This window comes from Capra hircus, chromosome 2 (genome assembly GCF_001704415.2).
Source record: "Capra hircus breed San Clemente chromosome 2, ASM170441v1, whole genome shotgun sequence".
In the NCBI taxonomy this organism is placed as follows: Eukaryota; Metazoa; Chordata; class Mammalia; order Artiodactyla; family Bovidae; genus Capra; species Capra hircus.
This window is the reverse complement of record NC_030809.1, coordinates 107,690,813-107,704,785: the sequence shown is the minus strand read 5'-3', so window position 1 is coordinate 107,704,785 and position 13,973 is coordinate 107,690,813.

Here is a 13,973-nt window from a genome sequence, read left to right as displayed (position 1 = left end):
ATGCAGCAGCAAAGCTGCTGTATAATCTCGAAGGCTGGGCCTTAAGAGACATGCAGCTTTCACGATTCAACTTCTTTGAGCCCAACCACTGAGCCACAAGAAGCCAAGCCACATACAAAAGCCATGAGGGGAAATGCAACGAACTTGGTTTTACAGCCTCATCTCCAGCACCAACCACGTAAGTGAGCCATCTGGATACTCCAGGTCACAAACTTCCAGAGAACTGCAGCCCTAATCAACCCTAAACGCTAAAGGAGAATCACCCACTCACATATGCTTAGTCAATACGAGTGATAACAGTTTTGTTTTCCCAAGTCACAAAGTTTTAAATGGAGCCTTTAAGTTTTGGCTAGTTTCTTACACAGTAATATTCAAAACAGGGCTCAAAAATTGGAGCAATTATTATTTTTCTCCAATGATGACTGAAAATAGCATACACTGGGGCTTCTGTGCTCTACTTAGAGACCTTAGGGTCAATGTATCCTATACTGCTGCTCACTACCAAAACACTGGGGAAGTCATAAATAGGGGACTTGACCAAAAAAAAAGATGAAAAAGAAAAAAAAAATTCACTTACATGAGACCTTTAAAAGAACTAGTACTTTCTTTCCATTGCAATCTTGTTCTTGTTGTTCAGTCACTCAGTCATGTATGACTCTTTGTGACCCCAGGGACTGCAGCACACCAGGCTTCCCTGTCCTTCATCTCCCGGAGCTTGCTCAAACTCATGTCCATTGAGTGAGTGATGTCATCCAGCCATCTCGTCCTCTGTCGTCCCCTTCTCCTCCTGCCTTCAGTCTTTCCCAGCATGAGGGTCTTTTCTAATGAGTTGGCTCTTTGCATCAGGTAGCCAAAGTATTGGAGCTTCAGCATCAGCCCTTTCAATGAGTATTCAGGATTGACTTCCTTTAGGATTGACTGGTTTGATCTTGCAGTCCAAGGGACTCTCAAGAGTCTTCTCCAACACCACAGTTCAAAGCATCAGTTCTTCAGCACTCAGTTTTCTTTACAGTCCAATTCCCACATCCATACATGACTACTGGAAAAATGATAGCTTTGACTAGACGGATCTTTGTCAGCAAAGTAATATCTCTGCTTTTTTAATACACTGTCTAGGTTTGTCATAGCTTTTCTTCCAAGGAGCAAGTGTCTTTTAATTTCATGGCTGCAGTCACCATCTGCAGCAATTTTGGAGCCCAAGAAAATAAAGTCTGTCACTGTTTCCATTGTTTACCCATCTATTTGGCATGAAGTGATAGGACCAGAGGTCATGATCTTTTTTGAATGTTTTTTGAATGTTGAGTTTTAAGTCAGCCTTTTCACTCTCCTCTTTCACTTTCATCAAGAGGCTCTTTAGTTCTTCTTTTCTTTCTGTTATAAGGGTGGTATCATCTGCATATCTGAGGTTATTGATATTTCTCTCTGCAATCTTCATTCCAGCTTGTGCTTCATCCAACTTGGCATTTTGCATGATGAACTCTGCATATATGTTAAGCAATGGCACCCCACTCTAGTACTCTTGCCTGGAAAATCCCAGGACGGAAGAGCCTGGTAGGCGCAGGCCATGGGGTCGCAGAGTCGGACAAGACTGAGTGACTTCACTTTCACTTTTTACTTTCATGCATTGGAGAAGGAAATGGCAACCCACTCCAGCATTCTTGCCTGGAAAATCCCAGGGCTGGTGGAGCCTGCTGGGCTGCCGTCTATGGGGTTGCATAGAGTCAGACACGACTGAAGTGACTTAGCAGCAGCAGCAAGCAGGGTGACGATATACAGTCTTGACATACTCCTTTCCCGACTTGGAACCAGTCTGTTGTTCCATGTCTGGTTCTAACTGTTTATTCTTGACCCACATACAGATTTCTCAGGAGGCAGGTAAGGTGGTCTGGTAATCCCATCTCTTGAAGAATTTTTCACGGTTGCATCCACACAGTCAAAGGCTTGAGTGTAATCAATGAAGCAGAAATAAATATTTTTTCTGGAATTCTCTTGCTTTTTATATGATCCAACAGATGCTGATAATTTGATCTCTGAATGCTCTGCCTTTTCTAAATCCAATTCTAGATTGCAATCTTTACTGTAGTGCATATCTGTTCATTATATCACATATCTGTGAGATCTTATATGACTATAAATTGTAGGACCAAGGAAAGTTTGCCCCCAAATCAGGTCTCATGGTCTCTGTAAAGGGTGCAGTTCTTAAAGACTCACTTGTTCTTCTTTGCTTACAGCCTTTACAGATTTATACTCTTTTTTTGCCTCCTTGCTCCTTGTCCCATTTATTTTGGTGGTCATCATAGACCTAGCACCAAACTTATCTATCTGCCCTCATTTTCTACCTTTGAAGGCTTCCTATGTTTATGGCATTTTTTTAAACTTCTCCCCATGGTCACTGTCTCTCTCTCTCCCCCATCCTTGACCTTGATTAGCTATATCCCTAGAATCTATTAAATCTAATGAACACCACTTTTAGATTTTCAGTCTGGGCCCCAGTGGGGATCATTGTTGGCATGCCCATTGTGGTACAGATACGATATTATCTTCATTGCAGATATATAAATGCAAAGTACCTTTTTTCCTTAGGGCGCAAATGAAAGAAAATTATAGTAATTTACAATAGAAAATGGTTATGTGTTTCTAGGTAAATTTCCTAATAGAGGTGACAATATAAAAATATCTAACTGTATACTCAGTAACCAATCACACTCTTTGTTTTTTATATAAAGCCAAGCTCCTGAATCCTTTGAAAGTTCCTACTTCCAGAGGAGCAAATTCTTGTCAGCTTTGGTGGATTCTGTAATCAAATATAATAACATGGGAACTGCTAAGCAATTAATTACCCTGGCATGCTTGGCATCAGTACATTCAAGTTGTTCCGCTTTGGGGAGCTACCATTTCTTTACCAAAAGAGGCCATACACAACCAATTTAGAAACAGTTTGTGTATTTGTAATGTGAAGAAAATGATTACTGTATATGATAATGACTTCAGATTTTTTTGCGTGAACAATATGCTCAGTTCAGGAAATTTCCTCTTAAACATAGTAATTATTTTAATTATTTCTTCTCTGGCAACTTTTCTATTGAAATTTTCTCACTGTGTTTTTAATTGAGATAACTCAATTAAGCCATAGAAATATTAACTTATTCAAAATTGTAGCAGTTTTTGTTCTACATGGGTTTGAAAAAAATTCTTTTCTTAAGTCTTCAGTTTGAAGAAATGTTCTTCGTATTTATTCCTCAGCTGTTTCTCAGCAGTCTGGATCTACATGATGACACGTGCAGTCTTTGCATTTCACCAGAGCATCTCTCTCAGTGAAGACAATTTAAACTGCAAAGGAAGGGGATTCAACCTGAGAAAACTAAAGAGGTAAGAATCACCTTTAGAGGCAACTGGCTGTCAAATACAGACGTCAAGAAGGAGGCAAAGAAAGCAGTCCTAATGATTCATTAGTATCATGGGTAGACATATTTTGATAACTCGCTTGTAAGGATCACAAGTATGAAGAAAGTGGCTCCCCAATGAAGTTCCTTTTATTTTTACATTACTGCGGTTCAATTTATAAAGAATTTGTATTCTGTTATCTCATTCAGTTCCTACAACAACCCTGTGCTCATTGAGGCCAGTATAGTAACGTTTTCCCTTTTCTACCTGTAAGAAAACTGAGATTCCAAAATGATTGCTCACTTTCTTAATATTATTATTTTCACTAAGAGGAAATCCAACCCACAACTATTAAGACAGAGCTAGTAGTTATCTGGGTCTTCCATCTCCTGAGCACTGACCCTTCTGCTACATCCTTCTGTGGCTTAAGTTTTGAGACATAAAATGTTGTGAGTGTAGGTAGGTAAAGTTCAGAAATCATATGAAAGATTACATCTGTCCAATGCTAAAGAAGAACTAGAATTGGTTATCTTAATAGGTTGAATATGTAAATATTTCTTTATTAAAATCTTGATGACATATGCCCTGAAAACTACATCTTATATGTAATCCCTATTTACTGTCAAGCGGAAAGCTGAGGAAGCTTTCCAAAGAGATCTAGCAGTAGTACCACTTCATGTGACTGTGCTAATTATGGGTATAATAATAATTACTATAATTATTATAATATTACTATAACAATGTAAAGTATTATACTAATTATAATATAATTAATAACATTAATAATGTGGTGGCTTTCCTCCCATGGATGTGAGGCATAGCCAAACAAGAATAATTGTTGTTAAAGGAATATTATATGCGAGATGCTGCTTACCTTATCTGCCTACTTTGTGGCAACCATCATTTGGGACCAAACCAACCAAACAGTCATCCCTAAAAATATATTGATATAAAAAAAAATTTGTAAAGGCAACAGAAAAATTGAAACGAACAAATGGCAACTATGGGCTGAGAATTACAGTGAAGAGTTAAAAATTATTCAAACTATAGGTAACATATATATGGTTAGGGTAAAGTAATATTCTCCATAAAATTTATGGAAATCTTTAAAAAAAAATACCCAGTAGAAATATTTCTCAACAGATTAGTAATAGTATGATACTTTTGTCCTTGATCATTGATCATTTCTGCTTGTTGTGACCCTAAACTGGTATAAAGTTGAAGGTCATTTCCTAATATCAAGGCCTATCCCATAAATTGCAGATTATTCAGCAATTCTTTAAGTTTGCAGTAGTTCACCATAAACTGCACATTAGTTTATAGTTCTTTGCTTTTAAGTTTGCACTTGTTTGAAAAGAAAGTCTTGGCCATATTTCTAAAGTGACTTTCTTTCCTTCAATATGCTTTAGAAGTTGCTAATGATAGCATATTTAAAAGCAGAGACATTAGTTTGCCAACAAAGGTCCGTCTAGTCAAGGCTATGGTTTTTCCTGTGGTCATGTATCGATGTGAGAGTTGGACTGTGAAGAAGGCTGAGCGCCAAGGAATTGATGCTTTGGAATTGTGGTGTTGGAGAAGATGCTTGAGAGTCCCTTAGACTGCAAGGAGATCCAACCAGTCCATTCTGAAGGAGATCGGCCCTGGGATTTCTTTGGAGGGAATGATGCTGAAGCTGAAACTCCAGTACTTTGGCCACCTCATGCGAAGAGTTGACTCATTGGAAAAGACTCTGATGCTGGGAGGGATTGCGGGCAGGAGAAGAAGGGGACAACAGAGGATGAGATGGCTGGATGGCATCACGGACTCGATGGACGTGAGTCTGAGTGAACTCTGGGAGATGGTGATGGACAGGGAGGCCTGGTGTGCTGTGATTCATGGGGTCGCAAAGAGTCGGACACGACTGAGCGACTGAACTGAACTGAAAACGATGTGCTGTTGATTACTCTGGAATTCTCCATTTGGGTGACTATGGTCCTCTGTCTCTCTGTTCTCTTTGCTGGGAGCTCATTTACGCAAGCTGCAGCCTCTATAAACTCCTGTGTCTTCAGTCGGCCTGCCATCTTATGCTTAGCTGCTTCATAGCCCTATGGGAATGGGAAAGATTTTCATAGTTCCTGGCTATTTTCAAGAAAGAGGAGTAACTTTCAGATTAGTCTCTGGTAAAAATTAGTCTGCCTCATTCCAGATAGTCTATGCCAGTGTTTTGAAAATTGTGCTTGGAGACCTATGGGTCCTGAAACCTGTGAAGAATATGAATTCATGCTTGAAATTTTGTATATAAGTGATAACTAGGTTTTGATATGAGACATGTTTCTAATTCTGTATCATGATCAAAAAACTTTGAAACTACTCTTAAATATTGTTTAATGTATAATATATTAAGTTTAATGTATAATATATATAATACATTAATGTATAATATATTAACTATCGGCAGATATTTGAGATTTTACTCATTTTTCATGCTGTTTACTGTGGGTATCTAGGTTGAAGTGAGTAGTTGAAACAACTTTATAAGAGCTGCAATAAAATTATTTTACTTGGTGTTGTTGGTTAAAGACTTCTCAATATGGACAGCCTGTTATGTGAGAAGAACCCAGGCTTCTGGGCTGGATGGATGGCTTTTGGGTTCTAATATATTTCTATCACTTGCTTAACTGAAAGCCTTGGGTAAGTCACTTAATTTCTTTGAGTCTCAAGTTTTCTCAAATGTAATACTGCACATTTTCTCAAATGTAATACTGGGATAATAATATTTATCTCATATAGTTCATGTAAGAATTCCAGAAATGAACACAGAGCACTCAGCACAGTACCTGTACACAGAATGTGGTCAAAAAATCAAAAACTGTAGTTCTAACCCTGGAAGTTATTTCAGTAATACTGGTTTATGAGAAGTATAAAACTCAGTAATGGAAATATTGGGGAATATTACATCAGTATCATGTTACAGTCAATGTGACTAACAGAACAGATTTTTAAAACACCTGAATTCAAATTGTCCTATATAGAACTGAGATAAAGCGTTAACTGATCTCTATAACTTGAGCATTAACCATAAAGGATCTAGTTTTCCTCCACAGAGGTCAAAACAACATAATCTGACAGTAAGATAATCTAGTTAGATAAGAAAATAAACGTTACTTTAAGTTACTAAGTTCTTCCAATATATCTATCTATCTTGGAGAAGGAAATGGCAACCCACTCCAGTATTCTTGCCCAGAGAATCCCATGGACAGAGGAGCCTGGCGGGCTATAGTCCATGGAGTTGTGAGTCGGACATGACTTAGCCACCAAACTACCACCATCATCTATCTATCTAAGCTCAATAGAAATGGAAACATAATTTCATATAGAAATTTGTACATGAGTGTTCATAGCAGTGTTACTTATAAAAGGCAAAAACTGGAAATAACACCTTTTGAATGGATGAACAATTGATTAGATAAACGAAATGTGATATGGCCATAAAATAGAACATTGTCTAGAAAAAGGAATAAAACACTGATACTTGCTTGTATGAACCTTGAAAAAGTTATGCTAAGCAAAAGAAGTAACTCACAAAAGACCGTGTATTATATGATTCCCTTAATATGAAATGTCCCAAATAGGCAAATCTCCAGAGATAAAACGTAGAGTAGTGGTGGTTTAGGTATGGGAAAATTGGGGAAGGAGGGTATAATAATGAAAAAGTATAGGTGTATTTTTCAGGTGATGAAAATGATTGAAAATTGTGGTGATTATTGTACCACTCTGCAACTATTATAAACCATTGAACTGTACACCTTAAAATGGTGAATTATCTGATCTGTGAATTATATCTCAATAAAGTTGCTACAAAAATAGGGGTTAAACATTGGGAAAGGCTACAAAAGCTATGAAACCATAACACTTTATAGCACTGGTAGCTCTCAGTATCACAGTGGCCTTGGACTTATAGAAAAGGGGTGATTGCTTCTGAGATGTTGCCACATGTGACTGTTTCCCAGGTTTTTGCAATACTTCATCCTACTTTGGTTTTGCAGATCATTTCACTTTAATCATACTTGTAGAATTTTTCTTAAGAATTCTTATTATCCTCATCTGGCTCTCTCCAAACAGAAAAGAAATAAATAATGCATCAAGTAACACAAAACTAGATTGGTACCTTACAACATCAGATGCTTACAGGGACATACATCATGGAGACACATTTCTGCTATATACAGATAAAAGTGAGATAAATGCTCCATTTTTGCTTATTGCTGTCTTTTCCATGTCTATAATTAATGATCAAAACCCAAGTATTTAATATCCTGAATACAACTAACTTTTCCACAGAAATAACCTGTCAGAAATAAAAAAAAAAGCATGTGTGCAGTTATAGTACATGAGAATTATTATCAATTTTGTGTAGCAATAATAATTTTAACAGTGAAGCAGGGTACATTGTGATAAAGAATATCATCTGACTTTGTTTATCTAAGTTAGGACTTATGTAAAATGAAATGTTCTAATACAAACTGACATATAGTTTGATGACATGTAACAAAAATATTTAATTTGGGGACATTCGTATGCCATGTGGGAAAAAACACCCTCAAAAATAACAGCTTTCTCCAACACATGCATCAGGAAAAACTGCCCATCTTTGGCCACCTATGCAATGTGGAGACTAATCTATAACAAAACTTGTAATGGACTCTTAAATGTGTTGCACAGATGAAGATTTTGACAATATCATTGCAGACCAAAAGCAGAAATATGATCTGCCTGTTTTTGATTTTGTTTTTTTCATAGAATGGCATCTCATTATTTTTTACTTCTTTGATTATTCTATTTCTACTGATGGATGACTTTTACTCTAGACCCTAAAAGTCACGCAAATCATAATGAAAAAGTATGAAATCTGTTCATCATAAAATATTATTACAGTAATTTCTGAATCAGAAAGAACTGAGTATTTTTCAGCTAAGAACCAGTATCCAAAGCAAATGCAGACAGAGGCAACTTTGGTTAAAATGAGACCTGGGAGCTGAGAAACCCTAATTCCACTTGCTGTTTGGCTCACTTTGGGCAAGTCATCACTCTCTCAGCCTCATTCTTCTCATTTGTTAAAAAAGAAACAAAATCAAAAACTTTTGGAACAGATGGCCTCAATCCATATACAACAATTTTTAAAAGCTTTGGCAGTCTATGATTGTGTGATATGGCAATGGATAGTCCAATAGATTAACAGAATGTATGTCCTTTCTACCACATTTTAATTGTTATGTTTATAATAGTATCTTTACTCCTAAAAATTTTAAGCACTTATGATTTTAAGCCAACAAAAATGGAATAACTGAAGCCAGTTCAGTTATTGCTGCAATGAGGCCTATTATATATGTAATAAACACCCAAAGTTAATAAAGAAAACCCTACTGTACAAAAGACTAATAGTGAGCACATCACCTGAGAATGTGTTATAAAAACAACAGTTCACTAGGATAGACTAACTTAATGATATGTGAGTCTATATCTGAGTCAATAACATACAATTTTTTAAAACATTGCTTTTGAGGTGGGGTTTTGTTTTGGTATAACTTTCCTCTTCATTTTATGAGTACTGTTCTTTCTTGGTGATCAAACAAAGTCTGTGTGACACCTAAATGAAACAACTTACATTGAATCTACCTGCTAGTCACACTGGTTGTCTCTCCCTAACTTTGATGAGCTAATAATATGGACAGTTCTTTGGAATATTAAAATAAGTAAATATGTTCTATAACATATAGTATAATATATACACACACAAACACACACACACACATATACTAGATACAGAGTATATATGGGGCTTCCCTGGTGGCTCAGCAGCAAAGAATCTGACTGCAATGTAGCAAACTACCTGCAATCCCAATCTGAGGGACGTGTGTTCAATCCCTGCGTCAGGAAGATGCCCTGGAGAAGCAAATGGCCTACCCATTACAATCTTCTTGCCTGAGAAATCCCAAGGACAGATGAGCCTGGCAGGCTACAGTCTATGGGCTTACAAGGTTGGGCAAAATTTAGTGGCTAAACCACCACCACCACAGATTATATGTATACATTATATATGTACACACACATATATATGTAGGTATATATGTGTGTGTACATATATATATATATATAGAGAGAGAGAGAAAGAGAAAGAATATATATGCAAAACTAGAATTGAGCATCTGAACATAAAGGTGGCTTACATTGATTGATTTCATTTAGCTGGCAATCTATTTCAGCTTTGCTTCTATTTTCCAATAACAGGATAAAAGTAATTTCATCTGTCATTCTACATTTAAATGCCATCTGTTAGAACTGTCTAGTTTGTATAGGCAGCTCTCAGTAAGCAGGCCTATCTGATATCCTAACTTCTTATCACTATTTACTCCTTCATATAAGTATCAAGAAATCCAGTGAGATTTAAGTTTCTGAGCACACCTTACAGATGCTAATTATTTAGGGAGACGGGAAGTTGGTCTTAATATGGAAAGAAGACACTACTGGACTTTCATTTTCATGCATTTTTGCCCTGGCAGCAGAAACAGTGGCCTCAGTGTGTATCGATCAAATAGCTACTTCAATTTGGAATCAAATTTTTCTCCCAAATGAAACTGCAGAACCCTACGGCTTTAACTTCAGCAACACCTCATTCTGAAACAGCGCCAGACAACACATGGTAATGGGATTGCAAACTGGAGTTGATTCAGGAAAGACAGGTGATGTGGCAAGATGGGGGAATCCCATAGCTCCCTCACTCTCTAAGACAGAACCAGATCTTCCTCAGCGTCAGTTGGCAGCACTATATCATACTGATTTTACACATTCTGTACCTGAATGGTAGCTGTAGCAATGGAGCATTAGAAAACTAGAGGATATTAATGGCCCACTCAAACAGGACAATGAACACACACGGTCAACATTAGTGGGTAATACTCTGGAACACTGATCACTAAAGCTAGAGTTTTATTCTGCCACTCACTAATTATCTACCCTTGGATGAATCATAATTTCTCTAGTTCTCATTTTTATCATCCTTAAAACAAGGAGTTGGATGAACTCTAAAATGCTTTTCAGGACCAATGGACATTTGTCTAATTTTTTATAGCTTGCAGAATATTTCTACAAACCTTAGGCCATTTAATTCACACAACTCTGTTACTTATCAAAGTACTATTTTATAAATAACAGCACTGAAGTCTCCCCCAAGAGAACTTTGCAATAAATGTGTCACCCAAGTTATACCTGTGGTGGATACATGTTGATGTATGGCAAAACCAATACAATATTGTAAAGTAATTAACCTCCAATTAAAATAAATAAAAAAAAGTTACTGATTGCTGTGGACAATAATGTGGTCATTTTAATAAGTTACTAAAGTATATTATGTTTCTATAATATTCTCTGTTAAGTTTTAAATTATACATTAATAGGGGAGAAAATGAAGGGGCAGAGAAATGGGGTAGATCTCGATAATATCCATCATAAAAGTTCTATCATTTATTGAACATTTAAATGTGGAATACACTATACTAAGGATTATATACAAATTATTTCTAATTCAACTATCCTTCAAGGGTATAGTAATATTATTCTTGTTTTGCAGATGAGAAGAATAAGAATTGGAACATTAAGTACATCTTCAAATGTTATGCAACTGCTAAGAGGTAGAGTCACGCTTAGAACAGATACAAATAACTCCAGAGCTGGTGTTCTCTCAACTAGAACACATGTCTCTCATTTTCAGTCAAATGAACAAGCATATAAAAATACAAGTATATGTACAGTCCACTGTTAAGTCCAACAGGTTAATCGGGCACCTAACACCTTAGGTACTTCTTGTTATAAATGGTGTACTCAGCAAATGGCCTGTCAATTTCTCTTGTTTCCATTCCCTTCCCCTCAATAGATGCTAAAGGCAAGGCTGTAAAGTCTAAGTAAGATGAACACATTCACAGAATTCTATGCTCTTCTAGGTTAAAAGTAAGAAATGTAATTTCCCTCCTCAGGAGACCAAATTGCAAGCGCATACACTAATTAACCATTACCAACTGATATATGTTACACGACTGAAGAAGCAGACCAGGAGTTCTGTACAATTATCTCTTCTAGGAAGGCTCCTCAGAGCTTTTCCTTCTCTTACATAACAGCAGTATTAAAGTTAGAAAAATTGAAAAGCTTAAATCCCTCTCTAATGGATGAAAATAACCATTACATGTGTGGATAAAGGTACAATATTTCAAAATATTCTTGGGCAATCTGAAGGCTTTCCTTACCTATGAGTTAACAGGATCATCTTCACTGTGACTGGTTTTACTTCTAAGAAGAATTATTATGGCAAACAGATAAATAAGATAATACATGATATGGGTGGGTGGACTACAGCAGACAGCCGTAATGACCAACTTTAGTATATTTCTGCATTATAACCCTCAGAGAGTTTTACAATCAGCTCTGGCCCCCTGGTGTACCTTCCATTGTCATCTTTATCCACCCTGCTCCCCAACATGGGCACCCTGCCCTGTCTCCCTTGCTTTGCCTGGAACTCCCAACCTGCTCTATCCTCTCCTGTATGCATAACTTTCAGCCCCACCTTTAAAGTTCAGAGCAAGGAGCTACCTACACCTATGTTCCTTACCCAAGTTTTCAATAACATTTGGAATGCAAGGCTGTAAAGGCATGAGTTTAAGCGACTACTTAATTTTTAGAAAGCAATGGCACCCCACTCCAGTACTCTTGCCTGGAAAATCCCATGGACGGAGGAGCCTGGTAGGCTGCAGTCCATGGGGTCGCTAAAAGTCGGACACGACTGAGCGACTTCACTTTCACTTTTCCCTTTCATGCACTGGAGAAGGAAATGGCAACCCACTCCAGTGTTCTTGCCTGGAGAATCGCAGGGATGGCAGAGCCTGGCGGGCTGCCGTCTATAGGGTCGCACGGAGTCGGATACGACTGAAGCGACTTAGCAGTAGCAGTAGCCCAGAAAAATGTGTTTTGATGTGATAACAAATCGGGTTCAATCATACACATCAAATCACAGTCTAGTCATGCCACATTAAGAAACATATGCATTATTTTACTCTACAGTCATTGAATTTTAGTCAGTCAACTAATCCAGAATATTATTTACAACCGGAGACAGGATCAAGACCATCCCCATGGAAAAGAAATGCAAAAAAGCAAAATGGCTGTCTGGGGAGGCCTTACAAATAGCTGTGAAAAGAAGAGAAGTGAAAAGCAAAGGAGAAAAGGAAAGATATAAGCATCTGAATGCAGAGTTCCAGAGAATAGCAAGGAGAGATAAGAAAGTCTTCCTCAGAAATCAATGCAAAGAAATCGAGGAAAACAACAGAATGGGAAAGACTAGAGATCTCTTTAAGAAATTAGAGATACCAAGGGAACATTTCATGCAAAGATAGGCTCGATAAAGGACAGAAATGGTCTGGACCTAACAGAAACAGAAGATATTAAGAAGAGGTGGCAAGAATACACAGAAGAACTGTACAAAAAAGATCTTTACGACCAAGATAAACATGATGGTGTCATCACTCACCTAGAGCCAGACATCCTGGAATGTGAAGTCAAGTGGGCCTTAGAAAGCATAACTACGAACAAACTAGTGGAGGTGATGGAATTCCAGTTGAGCTGTTTCAAATCCTGAAAGATGATGCTGTGAAAGTGCTGCACTCAATATGCCAGCAAATCTGGAAAACTCAGCAGTGGCCACAGGACTGGAAAAGGTCAGTTTTCATTCCAATCCCAAAGAAAGGCAATGCCAAAGAATGCTCAAACTACCGCACAATTACACTCATCTCACACGCTAGTAAAGTAATGCTCAAAATTCTCCAAGTCAGGCTTCAGCAATACGTGAACCATAAACTTCCTGATGTTCAAGCTGGTTTTAGAAAAGGCAGAGGAACCAGAGATCAAATTGCCAACATCCGCTGGATCATGGACAAAGCAAGAAAGTTCCAGAAAAACATCTATTTCTGCTTTATTGACTATGTCAAAGCCTTTGACTGTGTGGATCACAATAAACTGTGGAAAATTCTGAAAGAGATGGGAATACTAGACCACCTGACCTGCCTTTTGAGAAACCTGTATGCAGGTCAGGAAGCAACAGTTAGAACTGGACATGGAACAACAGGTTTCAACAACATGGAACAACAACATGGTTCCAAATAGGAAAAGGAGTACGTCAAGGCTATATATTGTCACCCTGCTTATTTAACTGATATGCAGAGTACATCATGAGAAACACTGGGCTGGAGGAAGCACAAGCTGGAATCAAGACTGCCGGGAGAAATATCAATAACCTCAGATATGCAGATGACACCACCCTTAGGGCAGAAAGTGAAGAGGAACTCAAAAGCCTCTTGATAAAAGTGAAAGAGAAGAGTGAAAAAGTTGGCTTAAAGCTCAATATTCAGAAAACAAAGATCATGGCATCTGGTCCCATCACTTCGTGGGAAATAGATGCGGAAACAGTGGAAACAGTGTCAGACTTTATTTTTGGGGGGCTCCAAAATCACTGCAGATGGTGACTGCAGCCATGAAATTAAAAGACGCTTACTCCTTGGAAGGAAAGT